This window comes from Thunnus maccoyii, chromosome 9, assembly GCF_910596095.1.
Source record: "Thunnus maccoyii chromosome 9, fThuMac1.1, whole genome shotgun sequence".
In the NCBI taxonomy this organism is placed as follows: domain Eukaryota; kingdom Metazoa; phylum Chordata; class Actinopteri; order Scombriformes; family Scombridae; genus Thunnus; species Thunnus maccoyii.
In genome coordinates this window covers 8,523,513-8,533,057 of record NC_056541.1, presented here as the reverse complement: position 1 = coordinate 8,533,057, position 9,545 = coordinate 8,523,513, and the positions used below count along the sequence as shown (strand labels likewise).

The 9,545-nt window shown below is 39.2% G+C and overlaps 1 long non-coding RNA gene across 1 annotated transcript; it reads right to left on the bottom strand.

Annotated features, from left to right (window-relative positions):
• Window positions 1-6,027: 6,027 nt before the first annotated feature.
• Window positions 6,028-8,100, bottom strand: LOC121904479. The gene is made up of 2 exons (XR_006098242.1): window positions 7,614-8,100; window positions 6,028-6,591 (listed from the first exon to the last, which is right to left on the bottom strand). It is a non-coding gene; the product is annotated as an uncharacterized LOC121904479 (long non-coding RNA).
• Window positions 8,101-9,545: the final 1,445 nt, after the last annotated feature.

The following is a 9,545-nucleotide window of genomic DNA, read 5'->3' as shown; positions in this document are numbered from 1 at the left end:
CTTGTTATTTTTGTTCTAATGTCTTAACGGTTTTTTGCACTAATTGCACTACTTACATACATACTTCTGTTTCTGTTCTTACTGTCTTCCTGGTCATCCATATCCCGGCATGTCTCCAGCCCCCGCACCATCAATCTCTTTGCTTTTGGCATCAGCCTTGGGCAAAATGTCCAACTTTTCTGCAGATGAAACACTTATGTCCAGTCTTCCCGTTGCCTTCACCTCTGCCTTGTCCAGACTCTTGGCTTGAGTTGTGAACACCATCAGCTGTGCCATTTGAAGTTTGGCCACTGTTTCTTCATGCTTTTTTTGTCTTTTTCTTCTTCTTTCAGCATGTGCAGTATATCTTTCAACTGCTGCCAATCTTCCTGCTTCACAGTCAAACTTAATGTCTTATTGCCTCATTCTGGATGTCTGGAGGCAATCCTTGTATGAAGCAGGGCTTTAAGTGTGCTTCTCATGGTGTTAGTGACAGGAGGTTCAGGTGGTGTTGGAGGCAAATGGATTGAAGGGACTCCAGATGGCAGAGTTTAGGAGCTGGAGGGGTCCCCCTGGCCACCTTTTGGTTCTGCCCCTGCTGCTCCTGCCTCTGCCCCTTTGCTGTCTGACTGTGAGGAGGTTTTCTGCAGCTGCAGTTGGCATCTTGGTGATTTTTAGTATACCCTGCTTGATATGTATTTCCTTCTGCCAATCCAATAACTTTTGTGAATGGCTTGACATTAATAAATTTTCACCTAGATTCACTGTGTTTGGTGATCATAAAATCAATTCTACTATTGAGATCACAATCAGTGATGTTGAAATTGATAAGACTGTATGAGAACAAATTCTTTGGGGTGATAACAGCTCATACACTCTGTTGGAAATTATACATAAATCGTGTTAAATTGTCAAAATTCAACATTTTGATACATGACACTAAATATGTCTTGAACCAGAACTCACTATATATATACTGTATTTGTTTATAGTTCTCAACACAGCTCCTGTGTGTGTGTTCTGTCTATTCTCCCTGTCTATTACCTGTCTATTAACCCTCACATCAGCTTTTCTTCACTATCCTTGGTATCCATATTCTTTTTCAACTGATCTATCTCCCTTGGACTAAGCTTCCATCTGACAGAAACCAAACTACTTGCAGCTCTCCATACTGTTCCCCTTATGAGATGAACCATGTGTAGGACTTTGACTTTTACAGGCAGCTTTCTCATACGACCCTATCTCAACTATGTGTAGCATCATATCATCATTATATAATTTATAATAAATTCTAAGTATATATATAAAATTAACAAAATAAGTATTTAAAAAAGTCCACTTTATGACCATACTCAGCAGAGATACAACAGCTCTACCTCTCTCACTGCCTCTCCCTCTTGGAGATCAATAAAGGCTTATCTTACGCACTCACACTGCTTGCAACACGCGGGTGTACCCCTTTGGATTCCTACTAAAAGAGACACTCTGTTTATGTTTTTACTTTTCTTTCTCTCTTTCAATCGAAAACCATTTCAGTTCAACTAGTCCATGGACTCAGAAAGGTCTCCTTGAGTTTAACGAGTAACACAATACAATAATTGTTATTGTTAATGTTATTAAGCCAATTATTTGATGGTACTGATTTGTTACCAAACCAGTGCTCAATTTATGTTGCATTCATACCTATCCATTTCATTTCAATGGAAGTGAAGTGAAAGGATAGCTATGCTCACACAGCAATTCATCCAACTAACTGGATATAGGTAGTAAACTGCTGCCAGATCTTATAAATTGTCCTGAGTTGTTACAGTTACATGGACTCAGTATAATAATCTGATGCAGTTAAAAAAACTTTGTGCAAGGGAGAGCAGGTTAACCAATAACATATAGACAGTAAACAGCTAAGAGCTCACTAACATGCACACAGACAGGAACAAACTGGGGAGATCTCACTTAATCAAGAGTATCCACGCACTCATTAACCAAATACTCAAATTTCTAAGATATTAAGATCAAAGAGTTAGTGCTCTTCCCTGTCTGTGCACTTTCAAGGTGAGATGACATCAGTTGATGACATCAACAGTAGGCATTTGGGCAGTTCTCCATGTCAGAGCCTAAGGAAAGCTTATATCTTTTTATCTGACATCATCTTTGAAAGCATGGTCGGTATGTAAAGGTAACCTTTGGGTTTATTTATTGATGTATATGTATATTTTCACAAATCAGACATATTTGAATGGTTTGTGTGCAGATAAAATTACAGATGGTGTATTTATGTTGGCCACATGTTCTGGCTAGCTTGTAGTGAGAAAATGTGCATGAGATACATTGTATGTAGCAACATCATATTTACCGGTAGCCTATCGTTATAATACATTTGGAACTTATTTGTATATCTTGTGTTTTGCTCCTGATGGCTGTGCCATCGGTGTGTGAGTGTGTGTGTGAGTGTGTGTGTGTGTGTGTGTGTGTGAATGAGTGAGTGAGCATTAGAAACATTGTAAAAGCACTATATCACTCCTGATGAGCAGGTTGGCAGCCTCTGCCATCAGTGTTTGAATGTTTGTGTGAGTGGGTGAATGTTAGCATGTGTTTTAGTGCTTTGAGTGGTCGGTAGACTAGAAAAGCACTGTATAAATGCTGTTTACCATTTTTACTTTTTTTCATTCTTATGCCGCCCATGAAGAATTTAAACCTACCAACAACTACAATACATGCAAGGTTCAATATGATGCAAAAGGTAGCAATTTCTGCTATTATAATTGACATCTCCAGTAGCACAGGCTTTCATAAAATGCTTCTCGCACTATATAATTTAGAAATGTATTGGGCATTATTGATGACATTATAATAAAAATTTGACTTGTATCATATTGTAAGGATTCTATGACCTCTGTTCAATCAGTGCAAATCTAAAAGTCATGGTATTGATGTCCAAATGCATTACATACAATGGGAAAAATATGACCATACTTACATACAGTATACTGTATGTACACGTATCAGTGCATCGGGCTTGTCCTCCTGAGACATGTATTAAGTGACTGCAGGGGGTGGAAGGGTCCTCATGACCGGAGAACGTTATCTAGAGCAGCTTTACAGCAGCCTCGATGAGCGAGAAAGATAACAGAACGGGAACAGTGCCTGCATGAGCAAGGTCAGCAAAAGGCTGACTGACAGTCACGTCTCGTAAACACAAGCTGGAGATTATAGACAAAAAGATTCACCTTTGGGAGAGATAATGTGTATGTCTTTGAAGTATCCTATTTTTAAAATAGTCTTATTTTTACTTCCTTTTTTCACTTAGTTACTATTTTGTTGTTTTATCATTGTAGCAGATAACTTTAGATTAATTTACATAAAAATTCAATAGGCTGCTCACTCTATGCTCATAGAAAAACCTGTATTAGTATTATTAGTCTTTTTTTTTATTTCTTGACAGGATTTAACATCTAAAATATAAGTGTACCTTACACATAGTAGTCAATCACATTTGTAATTTGTTCTCTCTTAACAGCAGGGACTTGTGAACTGTGAAAGAGACGCACAATAGAGCAGTAGAAGAGGGACCTCCTCTTGTAGATGCATTAGCACCAGATAAGCTCAGGACACACTGAACACACTCTCACACAAATATACAATGGATACACACACACTCTCTCTCTGTCTCTCTCTCTCTCTCTCTCTCTCTCTCTCTCTCTCTCTCTCTCTCTCTCTCTCTCTCTCTCTCTCTCTCTCTCTCGCTCTCTCTCTCCTGGTGCTCTGTTGCTGGGGCTGCACCACTATAATAACCCAGCTTTGATTGTAACCAGTGAACCAAAAACATTACTTGGTCCGCATACCAATACGTTTGTGTTGGCTGTTGAACGGTGGGCATAAAGTGAATCATAAATCATCCCTTATCCTCCGCTGATCAAATAAATCATTGAGTGTTTTACACCAAAAGGGTCGCTTGTGAATTGATATTTTGCTGTTTATGTATTCCCAACATTTGATGTTTGTCAGCATGTGATTTGCTATTTGCATTACTGTCAGTGGTGACTTGAGGTGTCAGTCAGAGCTCTACAGGAAAAGAAAAAGTGGGAATTTCTGAGGCAGCAGTCTGTCCTGATCCCCTGCCTCGGCCTGGCTGTGTAATGCTGTCAAATGGGGAATGGACAGTCAGAGGCTAATGTATTTCTGCCTGTCGGGGAATATCACACCGTGTGCTTTGCAGGAGGGTGAGGAGCCTTCATTAGAGTGTAACACCCCCCCCCCAACCCAGCCGCCAGCCCTCTCTTTCCTTTCCCTACACCACCGGCTGAAATGGGCTGTCCTCTCCATCCCTGAGTAGAGATTAAGGATTCCATTGCTGGGGGATTCAGGTAACAGATAAGAAGAATATTGAAGACAGGCACCTCTGAAGTTTTACGTACAGCTTTGTACTAGAAAAACTTCCCAGATGAGGGAGGATGGGATTTAAGTAAATATGCACATGGAACTGCCCCATATATCTCTGTTGATACTTTCACCTTAATAGAATTTCCACAAAGAAAGATCAGTTGAGAGTATTTATTGAGGTTATCAATGAAGAAAGACTAATATTAGACCTCATTGGTTTGAGACATTTTCATTCAATGTAGGCTCATGAAGATAGGAGACAGGACATGATTCTTTATAGTCTAGAGACTCATCATCACAGCACAATGATAATTAAAGGGCGGCATCCAAGAACCAATGGTGGACTGAGAACAGAATCCATTAAGCTTGTAAAACCTTAGATTACAAAAGGTTACAATTTTATAGACATGCATGGCAACATCACTTTGGAAATGTCAAATTAAAGTTTGTTAAAGCTTTACTAATCAATATTGTTAATCAAATGACCGCATAAATTGTGAAAGGTGTCGCTCATCATGATGAACCCACAGAGAATTATCTCCCAGTTGTGCAGGGTTACAGTTTTAAAGGCGTCACTACGCTTCAACAGAACTGATTTTTGGATGCTTGATGAGCGTCTAAAACCCCCTTCCCACACAGTTTTCCAACAACAGAATCGGGGAGCTGCGTGTGACAATTTTTGTGACTTTCCAAAACCGACAAGCCGACATTCACGCCTATGTCACCCAGCGACTGATTTCCAAAGGTGAGAAAATAGACGGTGTTTGAACTTCTCTCTCAAGCACTCTTTTTCATTCTACACACTTTTATCTTTTTTTCATGTGCACAAATGTGCAACACCACTCATGCCTTTAAGGTGAGATTGTCTAAAATTGTACACCATTACACATTTGTATAACTCACTGCATGTCTTCTCAGAACAGCTACAAACACTTTCGTTGTTGCTCATTGATTTGGTTTTATGGTCCACAAATGTACTGTATGGTTCAGTATAACCACTTTCATCTACCCGTTTTTCTGCAGTGGCAGCTCGTTTGAAAAGCTCAGAAAAATTGATTGTTGACCAAATAGTGAACAAAGTTAGCAACTAGGTGGTGAACTCTAGTAAGAAAGTAAGAGAATCATTTAGCTGCTAAAGGCACAGATATTTTTTCATCAGGAGTTGGTGGAGACCAAACCGAAGCTAGAGGCTGAGGGACAACTCCAAATTAATGCTCATGTTGTGTCTTCTGAATGTGAAAATAGACTAATTATTTGCTAACATGTTACCCAGCTCTAAAAGGTCAAAATATTACAGGTGGGTTTGATAGCTTGTGATTAATTTATGCAGCTCTAAGTAGCTAGTTGGGCTTAATTTGGGGAATTAATCAAAGAGAATGAAGGCACAAAAGATAAAGTTCATTGAGGAAATATGACAAATTTGTATTAAGTCAAGAAATCTATTCCCAAGGAGACATTATTTAGAATATTATTTTACCAATTATTATGATTGTTTGCCATCCTGAATGACATTATAATGGCAGAAGCATTCTGTAGATTTTGGGATTACAAAGATAATCCCAATATCTACAGATAGGAAGTTTCTTCCTAATGAATAGAACTTACACTAGTTTATAATCTTCTTATCTCAAACCACAAGCACAGATCAATTTTACAAGGAAGCTGGCATGCTATACATCAATCTGCATGTAATTTAATGAGTCCATTTCACCAACAACAAAAACTAAAACAGGAAAACATACTCTGACTGAACAATGTTGCTATTTATGTCAACAGTTGCAACTGTAGTCATGTCAGTAGTCTGGCTAGGAAAATACACATTGGACCCCAACAATGTTTACATAGGGCCTTCATCACACAGTCATCATACAGTTCTCCATCTGACAAGTCACCTGACAGCTATGGAAAGACAGGCTGAGTTGGTCATGCCAAAGTGATCTTGATTGATTTTGGTTCGAGCCTACAGTCAATGTTTCAGTTCCGGTGTCAGTGCCCACATGAGGCAGTGCTGTCAATCACAGCCTGAGACAAGGCCTTCGCTAAGTTTGGTGCCACAAATCAATATAACATCACTGACTGCTATCATAGGGTAAATGAAGCCTGTGTAAGGAAGTGAATGAGACAGAGGGGAACATCTTTGATGTGATATCTTCAGTCTAATGTTGACAGCGATGATGTTGACATGTTGGAAGAGGCAAATACACTTTTTGATGTCAGAGGAGGATTCTGGTGCTGCAAAGGAAGAGATTGATACTAAGAACATTTTCAAAGCTGCGAATAGGAAATGATACTGAAAGCCCTAACATGCATCGTACAGACAGAGGAAGCTTATGCAAGCGCCAATAATTTCTTTAAAAACAAAATATGGCAATGACTTGAATTTCATACATTAATGAAATATTTATCATGCACAATGCTGGTATAAAAATTAATGAGGTATACAGTGATACACAGTATACATAATGTGAAAAGTACACCGCATGCAGTATTTCTGTGCTTGTGTTTATGTCATGTCTTTGTCTCCCTTCACATGGACCTTGCTCCCTGAGTGACAAAATGAATGGCAGCAAAGTCACCAGTGAAGTTATTAAGAGCAAAATGTATGAGCTGCTTCATATGCTTCATATTTAATGAATGAATATGAATATCCAAGGTCTGGTTTGAAGGAACCAATAGTATGTTAATAACATCATGTTGTGAAACTACTTACTGTTTGTCCAAGGTCAACTCCATAATGACAATGAATCAGTATTTCACTCAAAATCAAGTAAATGTGTTTTCCCACACAAATCATGCAAGTTTCAGAGAGAGAGAAGATGCATCATCCAATCATGAGCTACTGTATAATCCATTAGCACTAAAGAGTTTACAAAGTCCTCTACATAGAGACACAAACGCATGAAACAGTCAGTATCATTCCTAAAGAGGAGATGAAATAAGGCTCATAAATAGCAGAAAAACAAGGAAGATGAATATACTGAGGAAATTAAGTCAAATAAAGTCTGCAAATCTATAAATGTGCTTTGAAGGCACATCTCCTATAAATGTAATCTACTGGGCCAAACTTCCAAACAGATTTGAAGTTGCTTTTATTCCCTAATTGATTCACAGGTCTTTTAAAGGGTGTGTATCATGCACATTTCCAGATCTATATTTATATTCTGGGGTATATCTTTGCATGAGTTAGAGTACCGGATCCCCCTCACTAGATCACATTAAGCAACAGTGGAAGGTGGAATTGGGCTCAGACATACTGGAAGTAATGTGGCAGTTAGCGGACAGGTCAGTACATACGTCTTTAATGACATGGACTGTTACAGTTTAAAGTAGTCCATAGACTTCACCCAACCAGCAGTAGATTGGCCAAACTTTTTCCAGGAACAGATGAAAACTGCCCAAGCTGTAGACACGATCAAGGCACCCTCAGCCAGTCCAAAGTTGGAAGATTTCTGGACAGAGGTTCAACCAAACCCAATGACAGCCATATTTGAAGTGGCCCTGCAGGACTTAAGAATGTCAGCTCACCAAGCTGTGGTTGTGATTGCAGCTGATCCTGCTCAGATGAAAAAAGACTTCACTGTCACGGGTTCACCGTCTTAGTGACTATTCATGTTGTTCACCTGCCTGATCTCTTACTCTCCTGTCATTGCAGATCCTGCCACACCCATCTGCCCTGCAATCACCTCATTCCCCTCACCTGAGTTTCCCCACCCATCTCCTCACCTGGATCCCATTCGGCTCATCAGTCATTCCTTATATATACTGGTCCATTTTCACACGCCCCTCGCCAGATTGTCTAGCGTGCTTACCTAGCCTTCCAGCATGTCTATGCCTACCTGTTTGCTTGCCTGTTACCTTAGATCCTGCCTGTTTCCTGGTCTTGAGTATTGCCTTAGTCCCTAGTTTGTGACCCTGCTCATTTTTTTTGGACTGATTAAAGTATTTTGGACTCTGCTCCTGTCTCTGGTATCGTGCTTTTGGGTTCTGAGGTTCTGAGTCGTTACGCTTCACCACCTTCTCATAAACGCTGGGTGGAGGACATAATGACACACCTTAAAGTAGAACAACTCAAACACACTACTCAGGGCTCAATCAAAGGTTTACAAAGATCTGGCAGCCATTCCTACTTTATGTTCAAAACTGGAAGAATCCCTGTTTGTTGATCATGATGGAAATGCTTTTATTGATTTATTTATTGTATTTTACCTTTTGTTTTGTTGGTGGTTGTGTGTAATGGGTTTTGTCTTGTTGTTGTGTTTTATATGTTTAAAAAATCAATAAAAATATTTTAATAATGGTTATAGCTTACACTGGCCCTTTATTGGATTGGATTTACTTGACCCTCAGTTCAGCCTCTGTCTAAAACAGGCTGTTTTAGCATCTGTCTCTTTAAGGCACGCCCCACAGAGCCAACTATGTTCTGATTGGTTTCCGAAGGCTACATAAACAAAGTAGTAGTAGGATTTCACTCCTCTTTCTCGTTCTTTACTCAAAATGGAAACTTCACCAATACATCCGTACATGTTTGAGCCAGAATCTGAACAGAGAAAGGCGAGTGGACAACACAAACAGCCCATGGAAGAACCTTAGCAACAAAGGCTACAGAATGGACAGCTATTGTTTGTGGGCATACGCCAACGATCTGATGTCAGATGGGTGTTGAGAGCAGGCTGAAGCCTGAGCTTTTGACTTGCAGGGAGTATTTTACATATGTTCATCTCAAGTTTTGGATCTTTGACCACACAACATCATAATAGTGTAAAAATACCAGGAAATCACAAAAAGCATAATGTGTCCCCTTTAATACATGGACCAAATATTTACAAAAACAGCAAGTAAAATAAGTCTGTATTTTCAGTTACTGAAAAACAGCTAAATTTTTAATTTGGTAATTTGAATTTAACTTCCCTCACAAATAAGTTGGACCCTTCCAATAGCCTACACATAGTTTGTGAATATACCTGTAATCATAACTAATTACTGATTGAGCCTTGAACAATTTATTTAGAGTTACCACTAGTCTTTCAGCTGAGGGACATTTATGGATATTTGATGACTGACTCCCTCACTAGGAGCCAGAGGTCACTGATATAAGTAGAGGTCAGATCTAGTTGGGTTTTCAAGGGTGGTAGTATGGCTGTAGTTTTTGTTCATTTCCTGCATTCCTTTATAGTTTTCTTTCATGA